The 23,506-nt window shown below is 44.8% G+C and overlaps 1 protein-coding gene across 24 annotated transcripts in view; it reads right to left on the reverse strand.

Annotated features, from left to right (window-relative positions):
• DAB1 (DAB adaptor protein 1) overlaps positions 1 to 23,506 on the reverse strand; it is a 406,138-nt gene that overhangs the window by 188,075 nt on the left and 194,557 nt on the right. For 18 of the 24 annotated variants that reach the window (XM_064429000.1, XM_064428992.1, XM_064428991.1 and 15 more), the window contains exon 2: positions 19,102 to 19,173. The gene's annotated coding sequence lies outside the window, so the exon portion shown is untranslated. The other 6 variants (XM_064429005.1, XM_064428998.1, XM_064429004.1 and 3 more) reach the window with 3 other exon arrangements.

Here is a 23,506-nt window from a genome sequence, read left to right on the forward strand (position 1 = left end):
CCTACACCTTGCCCTGGAAATGGGGAGCTCCCCAGCCTGACTCAACAGGGAACCTGAACTGCAAAATGTATTTCTGTATCAATCCAGGGCTAACACACTGCAGGGTTCTGCCCCAACAGATAATTCTAATTCTTTGGTCTGTTGGGTGAATGTTTCATTATGTTTCCTGCCTCAGGTGTCTGGTGTGAGCCTCTCTAACTGGGGAGGATCCATCCCAAACCCATCATTTTATCCACTGTGGTGGATAAAAGTCACTCCTGTCCATCCCCACCTTTTCTTTCTACTCCCTGCTCCAGTGTATCAAGGTTAAGAAATAATGAATAATCAATAAGGCCACGTCTCCACCAGAGAAAAATGTTTCAGCCTGAACATGAGAGCTGAAGAAAATTTAAATACAGTTTTGTGCCATCCACTCCAGCTCTGCTAATGTGAGCTGTGAGTCAGCATCCTCTTCTAAATCACGGCAATTGCCATGTCCTCCAAGAACAAGCCCTGCAGCCCCTGGAACTCAGGCTTCTGGGAAGAAGGCAGGGCTGAAGGAAAAGAATTCCTGACACCGCTCAAGCACTCACCCAGCAATGGCACCCCTTAATATTGTGCAGGTTGAATCAGCAAGTCCCTTCCAAGGAATGCCTGCGTGCAGAGAAGCCAAGCAGAGCACCTTCCAACACTGGTATTAGTGTTATATATGTATATTTATTCTTTATACAGACCTGATAAACCACTCGAACTGTCTCTTTGGAAAATGGGAGAATTAGCTTTTCAAAACTGCACATTATGCTTTAGACTAAAATGTTTTGCAAAGAGGGACTGTGTTTCTGCCACTGACCAGCTCTGGAAGTGAACAGGATCTTTGCTCCCTGAGCAACATGTAACAAATCTGCCCTGCAGTGAGGCAAAGAGACTGAAAAAAACTTGAGAATCTCCAAGGTAAAACTATTCTATTACAAAATCACATTGCTATGCAGCACTCATTCCTCTGCCTATTTAAGCTGAATGTGAATGCAGGCTGCTATAACCTTGTATTATAAAGAAAACACTAAAAAAAGCCCCCAAAAAGACATACCAACCTCTACTACAGATACAATCAAAACAGGTTTTAATTATTTGCAGGCAGTACTTTGCCATGTACCACAGTTATTCATTTATACTTAAAAAAATAATAACCCTACTCTATTTGATAGTTGGTGATACTGAATTAATAATTTGAGCAAGTCAGGAGGAAGTTAATGTAATCCTCAATTTGCTTTACATCTTCAGAGTCACCTAGGGCACTTTACAAGGCAGGTAATATTATCACAGCTGGACACCTTGGTAATCTTCTGAGCCCTTTTTCCTTTTCAAAATAAATGTTACAGATACACTGTGATACTGCTAAAATAGCTGTTAATTTACTTCAAAAGATGAAAGAAAACAGGTGAATTAACAGAACTCCATCACACTGAACAGAAATTCCAGCAGGGCACAACACAAATGGGAGATCCAAGGCTGTGGATGGACCAGCCATGAGAAGCCCCAGCCACACCTCCCTTTTAAAGGGAGGTTTGGATCCAACTCCTCCACTCTGGCTTTTTGTTCACCCTGTGATCCAAAGCTGTGGGATTTGCAGAAGATGGCAGATGCTCCAAAAGAGCACATTTGTTATTTGGAAACCTCAGCTTGGCTCTTTGAGGCTGAAACTGAAAAGAGAGGTGACAAGGACCCCAAAATTAAATTATTCCTCTCTTCAGTCTGGTGTCTACACTCTGGAAACCACTTGGGAAGCTTCACGGATCCTAAATACTAAGACTGCAGGAGATCACTGCCAACTTTCTGTGTCCAGGGAGCCAAATGCTTGATTTAAACTAGTAAAAATTATGCTTTTTCTGCAGAGGACAGATGTGAGATTTGCTGTCAGCTGGGAGAAATCCTGAAGATAGCAAGAGCCTGAGCAACACCCACTGCACCTGCCCAGGTGGGGCTGCTCATCACCTGCAGCTCCCCAGGACCCCAGCAGTGCTTCCTTATGGGCACCAGGTAAAAAAATTCCTAATGAAACCCACAAAAAACCACTACTGAAATAAATCTCAAGGTATTTGGTGATCCTTTTTATCCCTCTGTTGCCTCCCAGAACCATTCAGGACACCTCAAAGTCAGTCCCACAGGAACATTCCTCTCAGACTCACTCTTTAATTTCTATGTTGCCTGCTCTATAAATAGAACTTTTTAAGAAAAATTAAAATATATATAAAACTCATTTACACACATTTGCATATCAGAAAAGCCTAATCAAAACCTCCCTGATTTCCATGTCAGCTGTCATAGATGTTTTAGCAATCAGCAAGCTTATATAAAAAGTGAAACCAAAATATATTTGCCTTCTTACATAAACTGTTCTAGCAATATAATGGAAAAAGTTAGATATCTAAATGACACTGTTAAAGCTGGAATGATTGATTTCATAATGTTTCCAGGAATTATAAATAACCTTTAAGTGTCTCCACTGCTTTGATTTGCATAAGCAATTGAGAATTCATTAAGCAGGGATTAAAACAAAGCTGAGGCAGTGCTGGGGACTTGGTCTGAGCAAGGACCTGGGTCAGTCAGTGCTGCTCCAACCTCAGCTCTCCCAAAAAGCTGCTGCAGATCAGGTGGTGAGGTTTTGGCAGTGGGGAGCCAGTGCCAGCCTGGATCAACCCAGCACAGATTCCCCAGGACCAGCTCTGGGGTTACTCTGAGCGGTGGAAAAGCTGTGAAAATTATGTGTAAACCAGGGTGTGTCAACTTCAAACAGTGTGCATGGGAACTTCACAGGACCTCCAATGGAACTTGGAATCATGGAATATAATCACTAAAGCTGGAAAAGTCCTCCAGGACCATTGAGTCTGATCTCCAAAATCACTGAGTCCAAGCTTCATAGCACCTTCACAGGACTTCCACAGAGAATTCCCCAAAACATTCCAAGCATTTTCCACCACTGCCAAGGCTGGAATTTTCCCTTGGTGAGCACCCACACAGCATCACAAACACACACAAGGTTTTGTAGCCTTTCCTGCCTGTTTAAGGAATGAGAGACTTCTGCTCCTTTGGCTCTGAGCTGCAGCTCCAGGTAGTGGTTATGGGGCATGAAAAGGGAGGATGGGAGCACAGGGGAAGGAATGAAGACAAGGGAAGATAATTGAAGGTACCAGTGCACTAGTTATGTTGCATATATCTCATATAATTAGTATTAATAAGCTGTCAGTCAGAAGATGTAGTTGTTAAAAGGCAGTTTCAATGGGGGGAAATTTTAATTGAACTCCTCCATGTATTTGTCTGTATTATTTATTCTCGTTTTTTCAGTTCACTGCCACAGGTTTGTGTTTAGCAGAAGTGAAATTGAAGAAGTAAATGGGGTGGTTTTGTTTATTAATTAGGGAAAAAAAAATTAACCTCTATTGCTCTGAGCAGGGCCAGCCATAGGAGGAGGCTCAGGGAATGTCAGTGGGTCAGTTCTGCCCCTGGTTCTCTCTCAAAACACAGTGTTTTCAAGCCACAACTTTACATTAATTCTGTTTTGATATGTACACTTGTTCCTGGGGTACCTGGCATGGTACTGCTGCTCCTTTATTCTCTACTCACTCCAGATGCTCTGCCTCATGATTTAACACTGCAGTTCCTAAAGCTGGTCAAATCATGTGCACTGAATAACATATTCAATAATTCCCTTCCATTTTTTTTTAATTTTTCAATTGTCTGCAAGCAGTTTACGGTGTTTCCCAAAGCATCTGTAATGAGGAATTAGTCCCTAAATATTTTATACAAATAGTTATTTAGGCTGTATCTTGATAAGAAGCACTTTACTGCGGATTCAGCTGGGACAGAAGGATTTGGATTGGATTTGTACTTCTGACTGTAAATTGGCCACATGGATACAGCTCTCTCTCCCTGCTTTGCAAAGCAGCCCTCATGACAACATTGGGGTATTCCAGGCTCCAGCATTCCAAGTTAAAGTTACATTAGCTGTGATCACTCTGGAATATCCCCAGTACATCACCTGCACTGGAAATATCCTTAAAGCTCAGAGCCACAAAAATATCTCATCCCTATTTTACAGGCTGATGTGACTTGGCTGCATGGAGGAGATCTTGACGCATTGAATTTTATCCCCAGTGTCAAGAAACCCGGACAGAGAGCCTCACTCAGGCCAATTTACAGATGAGGAAGTTTTGGTGACACTGGCACAGGTTGCCCAGAGAGGTGGAAGCCCCATCCCCAGAAACATTCACGGTCTGGATGAGGCTCTGAGCGACCTGATCCAGCTGGAGATGTCCCTGCTCATGGCAAGGGGTTGGACTAGAAGGCTTTTAGATGTTCCTCCCAACCCATTCTGTGATTCCACATGCATGGCTCCTCTCTCAGGAGCTGCTCCAGCACAGTTCCCTGCCTCCCATCACTCCTCACATCCCACTGGAGCACTGGGAGTTACTGTAAATACCAGGAATTTCTCTTCTGTGTGTCACATAAATAAGAAATGCTGCTTTTCTTTAGTCACCTGCTGAATTAAAGGAATCTGTAAGTCATAAACCCTTGGCAGCTTGGCCCAAAGGCTGCTCTGACTACTGCAACCCATTTTCAATTCTGACTTTGTACAATCCCAGAGGAAGTAACTGAAGGCCTCGTTGGGCTGGAATAGCTCCCATCAGCTCCTGGTATCAAAATGAAACATTCCTGAACTGGTACCGTTCCAAACGAGGGACACAAGACATTTTCTGACTCAGCTACTAAAGGGAAAAATAGATCTTAGAAAATAATGGGAACTGGGACACTTCCAGAGCGCTGCTCCTGTGTCCAACACCCTGCCCTGTGTGGTAGCCACAGTGGTGCTGCAGAGAGGCCAAACCTCTGCCCTGGGCATATCCCATCTCTCCAGTGGCTTGATGTGACTGATTTGGATTGCTGTGGCTGGAGGTTTGTGTGGAGAATGCTGATTGTTTCCTAACTCTAATTAATTGGGGTCATTTGTTGCAGTAGGCCCTGCGCAAGGCCCCACATGGTGCTTGGCAGAACGTGAGGATCAGAGAGGCTCAATCCATCTGCACCTTCCTGCAATGCCTGAGACACCCTCAGCCACAAAACCACACACTGAAAATGGGCTACTGGAGCTATCTGGGACCTCCCTCTGGTGACTCCTGCCCTTCCTCCTCCTCCTGGCAGGCTCCGAGGGTAAAACACATAGTTGTGGTGTTTTAAAGGACAGGAAGGATGGAAAAGGAATCAATGTCCTTTTCAAGGCTTTTCACCTCTTCAGGATGGAATATTTGTCAGGAGCTTTGGACGGGGGGAGTTTGTGGTCATTAAATAGCTTGTCCCAAAGTTACAAAAAAGGATCCAGCTGAGGCACAGCTCAGCTCAGTTTCAGGATGCATGGCTGCTCCTCATCCTCCCCATCCCTGGGGGGAACCACTCACCACCCCCTGATAGAGCAAGACACTCCCAGAGACTCCCCAAAAACTGCTGGGGCTCCTCTCAAGCCACTGCTGATACAGGAGCTGACCCCACCTCTGGAGCCACAGATCCAACCCATTTTCCAAGCTGCTTATTTACACAGGGACAAAAATTATTTTCTCCCAACCAGGTTTTTTTTGTGTCAGTTGTTTTAACATGTTCCTGTGGTTTTTTTCCTCCCTTTCTTATTACCTTTTCTGATAGTAAAGACGTTGCAGATGGGCATCAAACTGTGCAAAATGTAAATTATGATTGGGTAGAGTCAGAACATAAAAAATAAGTTATTTGGATATATATTTTTTTTTCCTTAGGACCACAGCACATATGGCATGCTAAAAAAATGTCTCGTGTTCATTAAGGCTAAATGAGACAGGTTAGAGAATCATGGGCACCAAATGGAAAACTTGGGGAAAAAAATGCTGGCTGGCAACTCATTCTGCTGATAATATTTTTTGGATGTTTCCCTCCTGCCCTCTCTCCCTCTTTTTTTTTAAACTGCAAGGACATTTTTGCAAATATTTCACAAATATCTGATGGCTGTTGCTTAGGAATCTGTCCTCCTCGCTGTGCCTTCCTCATTTGAAGGTCATAATCTTCAGTTTGTGAAATCATAATTATCTCGCTAGCCAGTAACTCTGATGTCACAAATGGAGGATTATGATGACTTCAATGAAAAAAGCAGCAGCGGGAGAAAATGAACTCGGCCACTGAGAGCTTGTTTTCCTCCCCACCTCTCCAGAAAAAAAAAGGATATAGCAGAGAAAAATATCAGCAGAATGATCTCCAAATAGACTATTTTCTGCATGGCATCAGTGCCTCTTTCAGAATATGAGGTTAATTTCTGCCTTGTGCCAGTTTAATGCAGACTTCCACTTTATTTTAACACATAGCAGGACTTATATTTAATGTAATAGCAGAATCTTGCTACTTCTTGTGGAGCTCATACAGGGACCTCAGAGCTCTTCCATAAAAATGAAACAAGCCTCCCTGTAGCACTCAGGAAAATAAAATGGCTAAGATTCACCACAAGGTCACCTAAACCCAGGGCTTTACTACTGCCAGATAATTTGCCACTGTATCAAAAAATACGACAAATAAACAATGTCTGTCAGATTAATAAAGTATTTAATGGCCAACTCTCCTTATTGCTTTTCATTAAGCATCCTGCCAACCTAAGGCTAAAAATTCACCGACTTATTCAGTGATGACTTCTCTCCCCAAAAAATCACAGAATCCAGAAGGGGTTGGATTGGAGGGGACCTTAAAGAACTTTTGGTTCTGACTCCCCTGCCATGTGCAAGGAAACTTCCACCAGAAAGGGAGTGAATCTTCCACTAAAAATGGGGGAGAAGAGAGACCACAGCAGATCTGGGCCCATCCTGATGCATTTCCCAGACCAGAAGACATATAAACCCCAGACATTATTTAGTTGTTGGAAACAGGACAGGGATGGAAGCACTGATTTTCCTCCAGGACAGATGCTCTGGGAACATGATTCAGCAATTCTGAGTGTCATTGTTTTGAATAAAGCTATCAATGTTTCTCCTGAGGAGTTGGAATACAAGAAGATTTCTACTGTCACTATAAATGCTAGTGCCTGTCTCTTGGGCTTCAAATAATGTACATTTCAATGTTCCTGCCTGCTTGAATGAGACATTAAAAGAGCTATACTCTGAATTCCTCATGTTTTATAAAAATATGAACCAATAGTGCATTGACAGGATTCTACTGTCTCTTCCCATTGCTGCTCTCCACATGCAAAAGCAGCACTGGGACCAGCCACAAATTTGGGTGGATTCTGCCACAGGGATGAGAACAAAAATACTGAATGCTGAAGGTTTGGGGGAAAAAAATGCAATTCCCTGATCATAACCATGTTCCCTGGCATTGGGCTGTGTAACTCAGAGGGGAGTAAGTGGCAGCAATTGCATCCTCACAGAGGAGGTGCCTTCCAAAGGTGTCTCACAGCAACAGCATCCTCAGCTTCCTGGCTGCAGAACTCGGTGGTGAAGGGGAGAGGACTGGGGGAAATAAAAGCACAACAGCTGTAGTGCCACAGGCCCCTGGCCCATGGAATATGTTAGCAGAGCACTGTGCACACCCACCATTCTCAATCATTAGGAACAACATATGGTGGGTTGGTGTTCGTGCTGCCTTTCTCTGCCTGCCCTGCTCCTGCTCAAGGTGTAAGAAAATGAGGAGAGAGGAATGCTGCACACGTGAGCAGAGAACTGCAGGGGGAACAGCCATATGGGGTCAGGAGGATGTGTAAATTCTTTGCTGCCACATCTTCATCAATTCTAAAAGCTCCAAAGGCACCGAAAAATTATTCTGTTTGTGTCTGCATGGTCAAAACCTTCCTGGGCTTTTTTCTGTTCTCACAGCAGCTGAGACACCCCAGCATTGGTTACAAACTCCCAAAGCTCAGAGCACAACACCACAACATTTACAAACAAGGTGACAACAACTGGGATGGTTCATCCAACCCTGAGGGCACCCCACAACCTCTCTCTGTGTATTCACTGCACAGAGGTTTGTGAAATCAGCCAAAATCCAAATTGCTGTCTTTGAGACAGCCAAAACAGAGTCAGACAAACACCCTGGACTGTGCAGGGTGGCCCAGGGGTGCCCAGAAGTGGGAGGTGTATCCTGAAAACACCTTTCATGTGGGCAGCTTGACAACAGCTGTGGCTGCCAGTGAGGATGGCAGGCAAGGATCAGTGTAAGAGCAGCAGGAAGAAACACAGGGATGACAGAGGACAGGAGTCCAGACAGAGGCACAGGCTCAGAGCACTGCACAGACATCAGCTGAGGCAGGTGTGGTGCCAGGAGCCGGGGAGCAGCAGGACCAGGACCCATCGGGGCACTGGGAATTAATGAGATGTGCACAGGAAAAAAGAGCAAAGCCTTCCCTTCACCTCTGTCCAAAGCAGGATTGTGGATTTCTCCGAACATTTAGACTGCTTTTGATGCTGTGAAAGGTGGCATGAGAAATGGCAGTGCTGCCAGAGGAGCTGGGGATGGTGACAGGCACTGCTGCAAGAGTGACTCACGGTGAGAGCTCAGGACAAGTGGCACAGGGTCTGGTGTCACAAGTGTGGAGCTAACCTTTGTCACCTCGTGTTCAGCCCACTTCCCTCTTTAATGAAGCAGCTTGATTTATGTATGAGTCATTTGCCTTCATAAGAAATGTATTAAATGATCATCTCTTTTTGCCCCCTCCAGATTTGTCACTTGCAAGGTGGTAATTGGTGTGTGAACCCACAGTGGCGTGCCACCAAACGAGTTCCAACAACCCCACGCGTTCCCTGCTCTCCCAGCAGAAGGGAGGACTCCCAGCACAAGGAAAAGAACTGGTGCAGCCTCTGATGCTGATGGCCTGGGAACTGCAGATTATTTTCACTCCCTGGATGACACAAGGCTTAGCAAGAGCTGGGGAGCAGCACAGCCCTGGTGACTGAAACAGTCTGGCTCCAAAGCCTCATCTCAGTTCAGCAAACAAGAAATCCAGTGAGGACCAACTCCATGGCTAATGTCAGACATGTTTCAGCACACTGCTGAATCAGATCCTAATCTCCCACTCCCCTGGCATCCAAAACATGAAAACAATACAACCACGCCAAGAATATGCTATAAAAATAATTGCTTTTCATTTAAAAAACTAAGTTGTAAAACACCCATAGAGTTGCAATTTGTCCTAATCTCCCTGCAAGTGTCATTTTACATTAGATTCTTGTTTTTCATTCACAATTTGAATCTAAAAAGTACTTCTGTTTTAATTAGTTTTATAAATTTGCTGAGCTAAATGAATACAGCAGTAAAATCAAAACTGCAGAAAATGTGTGTAAGCTCAGCAAACTGCATTACTTCTGGAACAAATTGTAAACCTAAAAATTAATTAATTAAATTTATTAAAATAATTTGAATTTAATTATTTGATTAAAATTATTTGAAATGCCAAGATGTGAAAACTGTGAATTAAGCTGCCACAGAAAATCTACAGCTCATTTTAATAAACTGCAATAGCCCCAGCTACAAAATTCCCTGCTCCAGAGAAATCATCTGGGTGTGTGGAGACAAGCAGTTCCCACATGACCAAAGAGAGTGGAAGAGCTTTAAATTCATTCTGTGACACCAACTGGAGACTTTTGTTCTAGATGATAATCTTAGTTTTCTCAAAACCCATTACAGTCAAAGCACAACTTAAATGACACTTCCTTCCTTGTGATGGCTTGGTGTCAAAGCACTGTGAGTGATGGATTAGCAATGTTTGATTTCAGCTTCCAGGGCATTAATAATCATGGGAAATTGCTCTTATAAGCAGGGTTTCCTTGCCCACTGGCTGCTCTGCAGATTGCTAGGACAAAAACCAACCTATAAATGCAGAAATTGTATTTCAGTACAGCTCTGCCAGCTGGCCACTCCATTATGCACGTAATTCCTTCTACGTGGGCTTCTCAGTAGGAAAAAAACCAAATTCCTAAATTGAATACACCTTAGGAATATCCATTTAATTAAGAGGATGACAAGAGGAGATAAAGGCAGGAGGGGGTTTATTACCAAAATGAATTTCTACCTGCACTGCACTGATACACCTGTGCCCATGTGTTGAGGTTTTCCAGTGGGAAAAACCTGTGCAATGTTGTGGAGGACACCAGCACCACAGGTACCTGTGTGAGCTGAGCAAAGGGGACAAAAAAATCTCACTCTGAGCTGCAGGAAAGGGAACAGATGGTGAAAACACACACACACACACACACACACAAATTCACACTTTTCCACGACACAAGGTTACTTCCATGCTTAAGCTTAAAAGGGTTATGGCTGGAGTTAGTCCCTTTGGATCCTGCACTAAAATTGCCTGGGAAAGGACTGCAGCAGGTGAGGAGCTGAGGTGGAACAGGGGATGGATGAGCCACGGGTGGGGCTCACAGGGAGCCACACACAAACTCTCCACACCAGTGCTTCTCTCCGGCTCACTGAGCACTTCCATGCACATCTCCAGAGCTCCTGCAGACCCCATGGAGCTGCCTGTTGGCACCACACAAACAACAGCCCAGCACCCTCAGATGCTTGGTTTAAGAACATGCATCCAGACGGTTCTCTAGAAAGCACACTCTATAAATAAAACATGTTTAATAACCCAAGAAAACCAAACAAAATAAATAAACCATGCCACTGACTGGCAACCTCCTCTGCAGAAGAATCTGTAAAACACTTTCCAGGGTTTGCAAAGTGCCCTGCCTGCGAAATATTTTGCATGATACAGTGCTATTCCTTAAACAGCTGTGATGGGCCACATGGTGCAGCAGCTGACAAACTCCCTGCTGGACAGCTCTCCTGCCCTCCAACCAAACCTGCTCAAATTCAGCTGGAGTCAGTGCTCCATTTTATAACTGCAAGGTATGATTTATTAGAAAAAATATAATGATGACTGTGTTTTCCCACTGGTGGGAGTCATTGTGGTCCTTGTGAGGTCAGGAATGGCAGGCCAACCTGTGCCAGCTCACTGCACAGCCTGACAGATTCCCTACAGACCATTAAGGGAAGCAGGGAAGCCTGAAGTGCTGAGTGATGTTCTCACAGCTTTATATTTCACTTCTGGATGCTCTTCTCACCTACAGAATGGAGTGACACAAATCACACCGAGGTCTGAGCTTATTCTGGGTTTATTTCCAGCTCTGGATGAAGGGCTGAAGCCACCCCGACCTGTGCTGGTGCTGGAGGTGATCAGGCAGCACTCCTGCTCTGAGGAAAAGGGTAGGAGATGGGGAAGGGGGCAAATGTCTGGTCCCAGCAGGAGGGGGATGTGCCCCTGGGATGCAGCCTGAGTGCAGTCTGCTGAAAACCCCCCTGAAACTGCTCTGACAAGGCTCTGCAGCTGCCTCTGGAAAGGGGCTTCTCCACTCCAACTGCTCTGTGTGGGTGGGAGGCTCATTCCTATAGAAAGGGCTGGCAGAATTGAAGCCAAGTTTGTAGGAGGTGATTTCCAGAGTCAATTTGCTTTTCTCTGCCCTTTTTTATTCTCTGTATAAAGCTGAGCACACAGGAGAAGAACCAAATCCAATTGAGCCACCACTAATTTTTCTCAGAACAGAAGCTCCCTTTCATTTAAAAAGGAAAAAAAAAAAAACCCTTGTAATTCCATCCATGCTGCAATCTGGTGAATTACCAGAGTGGATTCTGGACAGAAAGCTCCTGCTCTGGGGTGAGCCCTCATTGTTGGCTTCCTTGCTGTGCACTGCACAGAGCTTGCCTTGTTTCACAGCCAGAAGTGCTGCTGGATCTTTTTGTCCTGCTCTCCCCAGATCCCAGGCACTCTTGTGTTGGATCTGTAAGTGCCAACAGGTGGGAAGGGGCATGGGGAGGGAGAGGCTGCCAGGGTGCTCCAAAGGACCATCTGTGTGGGCAGGGAATGCACAATCCCAGCCAACGACACGGGAACATCTGTCTGCCTCCAGCTCTTCACCTACTGCAAAGGTCACGCACCATCGCCGTGCCAGCTGTGCCAGGCACCAGCTTAACACAAAACACCCCAGAAGCAGGCTGTGGGGACATATTTTTATTGTCTTTAGCCATTTTAAAAACAGAAAATTCTGCCTAATTGAAAGCTGGCGTGCCCTCCCACTTCTCCTTGCACAGGAAGATTTACTGGGGTAACAACAATTTCCCCCAAGCTCCTCATGGATTTTGCTACTAATAAACAAAATTTTCCCACTCTGCACTTTCCCTTTCCAAGCTGCTGGCAGCTCTGACATTTTTATATTCCCCTAGTAACTAGTAGCCAAAATTTTTCCAGTCTTTACCAGCAACCAAAGCAGCAGCCTCAGAGGACTCCTGCAATCCTCAACCTTATGAGCACAGTCAGAGTTGTTTCCCAGGTGGCATTCAAGAAGAGAAAGATGGAAAGCTGTTATCTCTCTGGTCTAACATAACCTGGAAGGTTTGGGTCCTTTTTTATGTTTGAACATCATGCTCTTTCAACATGCTCTGTTAATACTTTCTGGCCTTTTTAGGGAATACTTGTTAGAGGTACCACCTAAGGAATTCAGAGAATTCAGAGAATGACCGGGTTGGAAGAGACCTTCAAGATCATCGAGTCCAACCCAGCCCCAATCCCTCAACTCAACCCTGGCACCCAGTGCCACATCCAGGCTTTGTTAAACACCCCCAGGGATGGGGACTGCACCACCTCCCTGGGCAGACATTCCAGAACTTTATCACTCTTTCTGTAAAGAATTTTTTCTTAATATCCAACCTATATTTCCCTTGGTGCAGCTTGAGATTGTGTCCTCTGGTTCTGTCAGTGCTGCCTGGAGAAAGAGCCCAACCCCACCTGAGTACAACAATCTTTCAGGAAGGAACAGCACCTTCATCTCACAGTCAGCCTTGAAATGTGCCCCCTCTCCATGTGACATTTTTTAACTCCAAAAAGCAGCACTTATTGTCATTTTATGAGGCTTTTTGATGCCTATTTGTAACTCTCTGCCTTCCCAGGTTCCCTCCCTATCCCTCATCCCCAATGAGCTGCTCGCCGAGCGGCACCGCCGCAGTTGGCGCAGCCACGCTCCCGCCCCGCCAGGCTCTGCTTTCCTGGGTTTGTTTTCTACACCAGCCACTGGTAAATGAGGCTGGTGTGACAGGCCACTGGCTGGATAATGAGTTCATTCTCCAGACCCACTGAGAGCAAGGTACTTCCCCAGCCCATCTGTTCTCACGGCACGGCTCCGGGAACGCCGTTTGTAGAGAGAGCAGCAAACACCTGGCAGAGCTGCTCATGTGCAATAGACCCTGGGTGGATGGCCCCTGCAACACACACTGCAAAGCCTCCTCAGCCAAAAAATGGGAAGATACAGAGCTCTGGGATTACGTCAGAGCCATTGCTGGAAATGCTTAAACTGGGGGAAAAAAAGATTTAAAAAAAATCAGGAGGAAGAAAGCCTCCAGAGGGCTGAAGCAACTCTTGTAGCACACACATGGCACAGGCACAGTGCTGTCTCTTGGCCACCTCTGTCTTCTCCAGGTTTTCTAAGAGAACTAAAAGCTCCAGGAAAGTCACAGGTCTGTAAACAGAAGTGGCCAAAAGCAAAGATCTAGAGAAACCAGAACAAGAAATGATGCTTTAAAAGTTTATCCAGCCTTGACTGAAACTAGCACACCTGAACTCAAAAAGGAAAAAGGAACAAACCAGATAAAAAGTCTAGGTTCCATCTGCAAATATTTTTAGAGGCAAGGAAAACTGGTACCATCTTCGATTGGAGAAGGGATAAATAAAAAGTGATGGGGCATTGGTCTATTTGAATAATGAGTAATTTAATGAAGGTAACGTGGGCTCTGTAGTGTCCCACCTCCTCAGTACAAACGTGTGGCAGCAGATGACTGACAACACCATATTTCAAATTGCCTTTAAAAGAACAATTCCCTTTGTTTTTAAACACATTGTCCCACAGAACGTGCTGCTGGTTGACATGAACAAGGGGCAGATGTGAGTGATTCATTAATGCCTTGAGGCTGCTGAAGGTCAGGAGAACATCCTCCCTCACATCCAGCAGGACATTGTAACAATGAACTCTCAGGGTTAGGTTGGGATATGAGCCAGCTATTAGCAGCAGAGCTTGCTCCAGGTAAAGCCTTCCACAGCTGCCTATTATCCCCATCACATTATTCCTCCTGACAGAGGCAGCACTGTCCATATAGATCACAGGTGCAATCCAGTATGGAAATCCTAAGTGGATGTGCAATACATTACTGTCTTCTCCCCGGCTGTACTAATGTCTGAATTAAACTGTAATATCTCATGGCTGGAACCTTTCTTTAATTCATACTCCAGACCCCTCACACAATCTATGTGCTGAACAAAGTAGTAAATTCACCTTAACATCTTTATGCTTTCCCATAGTCTTTAAATCATTCATATCCAGACTTCCTGTGCATTCTGGATTGGGTGGAAATGTTTCTAGCACATAACTTTTCCATTAATGGTTTTGGGGAATGAACTCTTTGAAGAGGAAGCTCTGTCCTTTAATCATTGGGAGAAAGAGCAATGCCCACACTCCGCTGCTGCAGGATGAGCTGGAGAAGCCCCTGGGCTCTGAGCCATCCTGCAGTGAGGTCCCTCTGAAGAGTGGCTGGGATCAGGCCCTGAATCCATCCCTGGGGAACAGCACACACTGCAAATTGGTGGCTGGTGGGATGGCATCTCCCTCCCTTCACCTCTGTGCTTCCCCTGTAGGGGCAAAGAAGTCTGGAAAACTCCCACTTCTGTCACAAAGGTGTGCTTCTGTGAGTGCAACCCTCCAGATGGGCTTCCCTCTAACAACAAATGCAATTATTCACCAAGACTTGATAAAACCTTGACAGCAAGTTCAGAACATGCTCCACTGCATCATCTGCAGGAGTAAAGAGGGGTGAACAACAGAGCTGCATGTAGAAAACCAAACACTCACTGCACTGCACCTAATTTGTGAGACATCTTCCAAAATCAGCTTCACTGAGACACAGCAGGTAAAAACCACTACTGAGTACAACAAAACACATTAAAACCACATTAAAGGATTTGGCAGAATTCTCTAAAATTCAGAGAAAGAATCTTCCTTTGCAAGGACCCTGCACACCAAGACTCTGCAGCCTTGAGGGCATTGATGACACTGACTGTCCCTCTCTTTTGACAGCTGCACTGTTCTCCATCAACTCATTTCTAACCCAGAGCTAGAAGAACCCACAATCACTGCTGCAGAGGCTGGAGGAGAGAGGGGGCTGTTACACTGTGAAATCCCTCAAGCTGATCTTTATCAAATGTCTTAATCCAGGACAGAAAACCCCCTGTGGGGAAAAGCCTCTCTGCTTTTTGGGAGTCTGCATGGGCAGCTCTGGAGCCATGGACCAGGAACTGCCACGCCAAGAGCTGGCAGAAACAGGGTCCACGAGGCAAATTTCTCCTTTAGAGACTCCAACTCCCTGCATGCCTGGGAGAAGGAACTGCACCAGCAGCTGACTGGAAACTTATCCAAAATTCTCATGGTTTCTTTCACCCAAAAATTGCTTCCAGTCTTGTACGGCCAAGGAACATTTTGTTGGAAGCACAAAAACTTGCTTTTGAAATAGGAGAATTATGCAGGCAAATGTCAGCATGGTGCAACAGCACAGTGCCACTCTGTGTGCTGCTTCCTCAGGTACTCCAAATTTCTGGCCCGAGTCCAGCCTCTCAAACACAATGGGTTCTCCCCAGTGCCATGTATTGGCACAGGTCTCTCCCTAATTCTGAACATGCTCTGAGAGGGTTTGTCCTCCTGCAGTGCTCTCCAGCTGCTGCCTCCAGCCTCTGACCTTTTGAAAGCTACCTGGGAAATCCCACATTTGGTAAGAGACTTTTTAAAGCAAACAGTTTACATATGATTAATTCTTCCTGTAGACCTCAAAAAAACCTCCTTCCTGATTAACAAAGGTCACTGAATCTCAAAAGTTAATGGCAGACACTTCAAATATATTACAGCCCTTCTCTAAAAAAAACTAAGTAAAACAGAACTGGGTTTGTCTGGAGAAAATAGATGTGGCAGAAGAAAAGGCAAGAAGCTGGGGAGGTACAAACTGGAAAACTGATAGAGGAGCAGCTGTGGGTTAATCTCAAGAACTGGAGAGGAAGGGGGCAGGAGCTCTTGCCAGAGCAGCCCCAGATTCAGAAAAATAAATATATATCCTAACAGTGAGCAGTGCTGGAGCTCCTGTTGGAGTCACTGGGTAGTGGGATATTCCCTGAGTGCACTTTCCCTATGAAAAACCCTATGAAAATGTGAAAATCATCTTCCTGCACATTCCCATCATACCTTTCTCTATAAGGCAGCCATGATTTTGTTACCCTGACTGATCCATAAAAAATTCATAACTGTTATCCATGCTCAATAATTACAGTATTAATATTTGGGTAATTTAGAAGTACCTTTCTCCAGCAGAGTTCAGCCTGTGCCACTGAAAAATGCACAATTTAAGTGTTTATGACTAAAACCGTTCTCTTTCTTTTCCTTCTCCATTCATACCTCCAAAATGTTTTCAAAATGTTAGTGAAAAGAGGAATTTGAAGAGGGAATCTCATTACTTCAAGGCAAAATTAAAAAATTATGAAACGTATAATGCCCAATTTATCAATCAAAGCAAACTCTGCAGTACAGACACACTGAAAGCCCTTCACTCTCTAATCACTAATAGGTAACACTATCAAATTCAGCCCTACACTCTATTAGAATTGCAGTAGAAAAGCACTTAGTGTAATGCCCAAAGACAGCTCACCAAATACTGCTCACTTGGCTCAAAGACAAGGCAGAAGATGTTAATAATTTGAAAGCTTCCTTAACTAGTGTGCTTTATCAATATGCCCAGAAAATGAAATAAAATACCTACACACAATTTCTGTAGATTAAAAAAATAAAATCTGACTTGTATTCAGTCCAAGAACTGTGAGTATTTCCCCAGATTTGTGAATTACCCGTGGATGCCTTGCTGCAGCGCCCATCATCTCCCCATTGCAAACTGCAGGAATAATTTCCATTCCTTCTTTCTGACCACATTAATTTCAGGCTTGCTTGTAGCAGGATTTTTTTTCTATCTCCCCATTTTCCCATCAGTCTCCCAAACACCAAAAACATACAGTGTAGGCAGAGCAGTGATGAACTTCATCCAATCTTCTCTCTCAGTTGTGCCTTCTTTCCTTGATCTCCTCCAAGAGAGGAGGCAAAGACACCAAAGCTCTGTGATCATCAGGTCCAGTGCTCATGTCCTCTCTTTTCATGTTATTTCCAACCTCAAACTTCAGATTTCCTAAGGTTTTCTTACTCTCCAGAGTAAATATCACCAAAAGAGCATCACTGTAAAGCACCCAGAGCCAGAGCAGAACCACCCAGCTGCAGGCAGCAGCACAGTTGTGACAGGGGGATGTAGCAAACACCGAGTTTACACACAGACAGAGACACTGTGAGCTGGTGACAAGCAGTACAAAGACTTATTTGATGCAAAGACAGAATGACTGCATTGCTTATGTCAAAAAAAGATCAGTGGAAGCATAACAACAGAGCATTCTGCATGCTACACACACCGCATAAAGCACAAAAAATACTCTTTATGTTTCCTGCGCTTTTCTAGCCTGGTTTCTCAGGAAAAAAACAAGAGCTGTGCAATTGTTCTGTCACTCATTGCTTCCCCAAATAACTTTTGAACCTGTTGGCTGGTCTCAGGTTTGACAGATAGGCTGAGGTCTCAAAGGGATCACATTCCTATCAGATGCGTGAAAATAATAGAGACTCAAACCGGTGCCTTTGCTGAGCTGCCCCCCGCGCCGTGCCTGCCTCTGCTCTGAACCTCAGGGGTACCAATTAGCCCACGAGCCAGGGCAGCTCTGAGGAGCAGGGAACAGCTGGGGGAATGCTGGAATGCTGGCTTACATCTTCTGACAACACTCCCAGCGAAAACATCGGTGCGCGGGCTCCGGCCGCAGGATGCACCGAGAGGAGGGATCAGCTCTCCAAACACGGGACATGGTGAGGTGAGAGCTCAGATCCATCCTCCTCCAAGCACAGAAAGGCAGAGCAGAATCCCAAAATGCCAGTGCTCCCAGCCCGAGCTGGCCTTGGTGTGTTTGGTGCTTACTTTTTCCTCAAACCCCAAGTCACTGATGGTGCCAACGCCCCAAGGACTGCCCTGACCTCCCAAGGCTCACCAATAAATGGCAATTTCTTCCTCACCCTCCCCTGCCTGCTCCTCAGCAGCAATTGAACCTCTGAGCTCCTAAAGCACACGTGCATTTTCTTTCTGGCATCACCAAAAAAATAAGAGAAACGTTGCCTGGCAAAGAGTAAGATTTCTGTTCAATGTTAAGGCGATGTGTATGACAGGGAAGTTACAGGACTCTCATTCTAATAGCCAATGCTGCTAATTAAAACTGTTTTGGAAGATCTGCAGCCAGCATATAAATCACCCCTCTATATGCTATAAATAAGAGGCAGATACAGAATTGAATAGCTCCCATTTGTCAACGGAATGAAGAGATTTGATTGTGTCTTTTTGAATAATAAATCCAGACATACCTAGCAGGGCACGGAGAGTTGCTCCAAGTGTCTCTTTTATCAAACAACAATGATTATATTATAGGGTTTGCATTATGGACCATCATCCATTTCTCTTGTTTTCTCATTTATCGCTGACATCCTCCCTCCCAGATGAAACATTTTGCTCTGCACAGAATGTGTTCATGCAAAGATCTCAGGAGCCAGGCAGGAGCAAACACTACTGAGTCTCCTGATGCAGGGTGCACCTACCAGGATGTGTCACAGAGCAGAAGGGAGTTTTGTAGGAAAACTGGGCTGTGGAAGCCTAAATGCACAGATTTTTCACCCTAAATACACAGGTTTTTCACCCCATCCCTTCTTCCACAGCGCTTCTAGAGGACACTCAAAAGTACTGGGTACCAGACAGAGGAGAATCAAATCATTCTCATTGGCAATGGATGTCCATTTATGCAAAACAATAGAGAACCAAAGATAAAGTCCTGAAGATCATCTTAAAACATCACTGAACAATGGAAATTCCAAAGGTATCCACACACAAGAAGCAGATTCTTAAAAATAATAATAATAACAGTAACAATACCTCTCTCCTGTGTGGAAATCTCTTTCCAACCATGAACACTACATTCCATTCACAGCCACCATGTCTTTCTCACTGGAAAAGAAAACAAACAAATGGGCACCAATTAGAAAAGGGCATTCATTAATGCTAAGTTCAGAGAAGCTTCAAATTTTGCACATGCACTCATAAAACAGAAGATTTAGGATTCCCTGTCACACGGGAGGCTGCAGAAGGTTAATTGAGTTCACTGTAGAAGTATCATTACCTCTATAACATACCTAAGGAAAAAAGCACAGCAGTCAGGTTATGAAGATAGATTTATTTTAAGCCTTTAAAACTATTTGTCAAATTTTTGCCCTCTAACAGGGTGAGGGTTCCTCTCGCTTTGTCCGTAAATTCCAGTGCAGCTGAGCAGCAACTTCCACAGCATTTCCTCGACTGTGGATTTCACAGATTTCCCCCAGAGATGCCCTTGTCCCACCCACTGACAGACTGAGACAGAGAAGCTGTGACCTCTGGCATCTATTCCCATTTTCCCAAAGGAAAAGCATTCTCTGGGGTGGACCACAGGATTTCCTCTCCCCTGCTGAAGGAGCTGCTGCTGGATGGAAGACAGTGAAACCAGCTCAAGGGGCTGCAGAGAAATTCCTGGGGGCTCTTCCTTTATCTTTGCTTCTTCTGGGGCATAAAGTGGGGAAAAACAAGGGGGAAATCTTCCCATCTGGGATCCCTCATCCCCCCTTCCAAAAAGGCAGCAGCTGCCTGTGGTCCCCTCAATATCACTGGGATAAACAGTGCTTCTCACCTGCTCAGGCTGGTAAAGCTCTGACCTAGGTGTGCTTATTTTACCAACAGTAACTGCAAATCCAGATGATTTTATTATTTTGGGGTTATCTTTGCCAATAAAAAGGAAAAGACAGCACGGGCTGAAAGAATTTGATGGCTACACAGTTATTTTGAGATCCCAGCCTGCATCCCGAGGTGCTCACCTGGCTGTCCACCCTCCCCTCCCTCCCTGGAGTTTCTGAGCCTAAATAATGTCCAAGGCACCACAAGCCAGGCCATGGCTCCCATTTCACCAACTCAAGGACTTTGCAGTCACTGTTTTGTGCCTGATGATGACACAAAAGCCACTGCAGAGCAATTCACAACGCAGGCACACACAGAGCGCGGAACAGGCGGATGGGACTCAGAGCACAGAGAGGACAAAACATCATTTTAACAAAATCCATTTGTTCAGATGACCCCGACTTGAAATTAAGGTGTTAAAATCCAAGACAAAGCGGATTTCTGATTGGCAGCCAGTGATGTCAGCCCTGTGCCAATTATAGAGGGAATTCATGTGGCTGCCTTTAAAAAGAAATAATTCCCTCTCTGATACAGCAATAAGACATTGTAGACAGCCCATTTGCAGGGGATTACGCGGCACTTCTCAGGTAGTTAAAGTCACTGAGCCTTTTGACCTTGTGCCTCCTAACACTACAGGAGGCACAATCACCCAGGGACACGCTGCTTATCATGTGTGTCTTATTGCTTAAACAAAACCCAGCCACCCAGCAACCTGAGCCCGCCACCCCGGGCTCTTTGGCTGTGAATTATTACGCCGAAACAACACGAACATAATAAACAGCACTATTTATTAGCTTATTCTATGATTTCAGAGATGACTACACAGGCTGAGAAAGTAGAGGAGAAAGTGCCGGGCTGGAGTGAAACCATTTCTCAGGTCACTGCCTTAAACACAGATTTTTCGTGCTACCACGATGCTTGCGCAAGGCGAGTAAATCTTTGCAGTCCTGAAGTGGCTGGGATTAATCGTCCCTCCAGATGGGATCCGAGCTCACTCACTGCCACAATGTTCAGCATGTAATGAACACCAGGCAAGGTGAAAATTGATATCAAGAGCACTTCTAAGAGCTAAAAAGTTAACACCTAAATTGGAAATCAATAGATGCTGTAAGTATTGATCAGCAGAACAGAAACCCTCGGGTTTTTGCCTCTGCTGAGTGGATGCTGTTGGAGGTTGTGCTGAAGTTCCACTGAAACACCCTACTTTAACAGTTATTAACAAAAAACAAACCACAAAGCAACCCAACCTTATGGAGTGATTATCTAACTTTATGGAGTGATTGTCCAACCCTTCCACAAGTGCATCCATGCAGAACAATCAGGAACGTGCCAAGCCAGGTGTCAGCAGCGACTTTTTTAGTGTCCCTTGGCTTCTGAAGTCATGCTTTTGTCCTCAAGCCAAACAGAAGAGGCCAGAGCTGAGGAGCAGCACCTTGGAGGAGGATGGATGGCCTTTGTGGATCTGTGCCTGGTGATGGAGCAGAGATTTTGCCCTGCTCTGGTGGGGACACAGCTCCTTGGGCCAGTAGTAGGTGAAGGGCAGCTGCAGAATGTGTCATCCTATGCCGTGTATGTGCTCAAAGTAGGCTTTTCAGACACTCCGATGAATGAAAGAGCTGTGAAAAACAAATGTCTCATTGTTTGAGTCCTCCAGCCTGCAAGGAAGCAGGAATTTCTGTGCTCTACATCAAAGAAACACTTGACCTTATGTGATCAATTCCTCCTCCTAATTATTACACACTGAAAGACCTGAACTTCTGCGAAGTCTCCCAGGTGAAAGGGGCAAGAATATCTCAGAAAAGGTTAGAAAATCCGTACATTTCTATAAATATTTGTTGGTCTGCATTCCTTTAACTTTGCATGATTAAATACAGCCTGCTTCTGTTCTTCCACTTTATCCTCCGGGGAAATTTATCATCAAAATTATTGTACAGCATTCATTACTCTAGCCTCATTTAAAACCTTGCCCTACTTATTATTTAGGCTGCAAAAAAAAACGTTGCTTTGTATAGTATTTCCTATAATAGTCTCAATCATTACATTTAAAAGATTGCTGTAAGGCAGCTTAGCCTGCATTAGAGGAAAATAAAGTGGGATGCCATAGTTAAGTGTTACAGTTCTAATTCAGCTTTTGTTTCCCAAATCATAACAATGCAATGTTTCAGTTCCTTAAAAGGCTCTCGCTGCTCATTAGCAGCATCCAGGACTTCAGCCCCTGGAATTCAAAGGGACATCCAGTGGTTCTTCTCCCTTAAAAATGGTGGGGAAAGGCAGAGGGATGGGAAGGAATGGAAGGGAGGCAGGAGGCTCCATCAATTAAGAGGTGGGGCTGTCTTTTAAATCAGTGGTGCAGGAAACACACTCAGCTGTGACAGAGCAGCAGGGAATGCAAACAAATTATGTTTGTTTAACCCTTACTCAAAATCTTTCTTTAGGACAGAGAGACAGACACGGCTGTTGAAAAGAAACAAATGCAGAGTTTAAACAGAAGAAAAAAATTAACTTAAATCCCAGTAATGCTATATCAGGCCTCTTAATTTGGGCTCCTTCAATAATGAGACTGCTCTGACGCTGAGTTCCATTGCTGGCCTTTTAGATAACACTGTATTCGTGTTTGTCCAACCCTTCTGTGCTCCTGAAAAAGCACAGCTGGTCCTGCACTGCAGGCCCTGCTGTGGAGGTGACCAGGGAAAAAGCACCTCCTCCCCATCAGCAGCCCCACCAAGACCCCTCCTACATGGGCTGCAGAACCAAAGACTTTGGCTTCTGGTTTGACCACATCAAACTCAAACTGAGTTTGAGTGAAACCACAGGGTGGGCAAAAGCCACTCATTAACACAGCACATTTTTTGGAGGTTATGTCATGTATTTACTGTTTAAATTGTTCTGTCCTCCCTCACTGCCTTCTCTGGAGCTGACTGACCTCAGAGGCTTTTTGCTACCCCAGATCTGGCTATCCTTCCCTCTCTTCTCCATCCCAAACCAAAGACCTACGGGATTTAGGAACACACAAGGAACCCCTGGTTTAACCCTCTGCGAGGTGAAAATTCCCCAGTTACTCCTAATCTTCACTTCAGGTTTTGATTCCTGACTCTACTTTTCCCTTTCATCCACCCACCTTGTCTTTCCGACTGTTTTCTACAAGGGACCTTGCAAAGACCTTTCAGCATCGTAAATAAATGAGATAAGCCAGTTCCTCTCTCTTCCTTTCCTATTGACAAGTTCAAAGACTTCGAAGAGATTAAGAGAGAAAGACTGTAAGTGACCTGCTGGGTCATCAAGCCTAGGCTTTCCCTATCACTTCCAGCCATATCCTACACTACCTTTCTACTGGATAAGCCTGATCTTATCAGCGTCTCCCAAATGTTTTCTTTTTTTCTTATCATTTGAACCAGTTTACGCGGTACAAATGAAAGGCTTAGTGGTCTGTAACTCCCCGGATCATTTTCTTCCTGGTGTCACTAGAAGGCACTTTGTCCTTTCTATCCATCCAGCACACACATTCCTCATCACCCATGGGAAGGGAAAAAGAGGTGAGTTTTGGTGGAAGGAAGGGAAGAGAACAGGATGGTGAAGT

Source organism: Passer domesticus, chromosome 7 (genome assembly GCF_036417665.1).
Source record: "Passer domesticus isolate bPasDom1 chromosome 7, bPasDom1.hap1, whole genome shotgun sequence".
Classification (NCBI taxonomy): Eukaryota; Metazoa; Chordata; class Aves; order Passeriformes; family Passeridae; genus Passer; species Passer domesticus.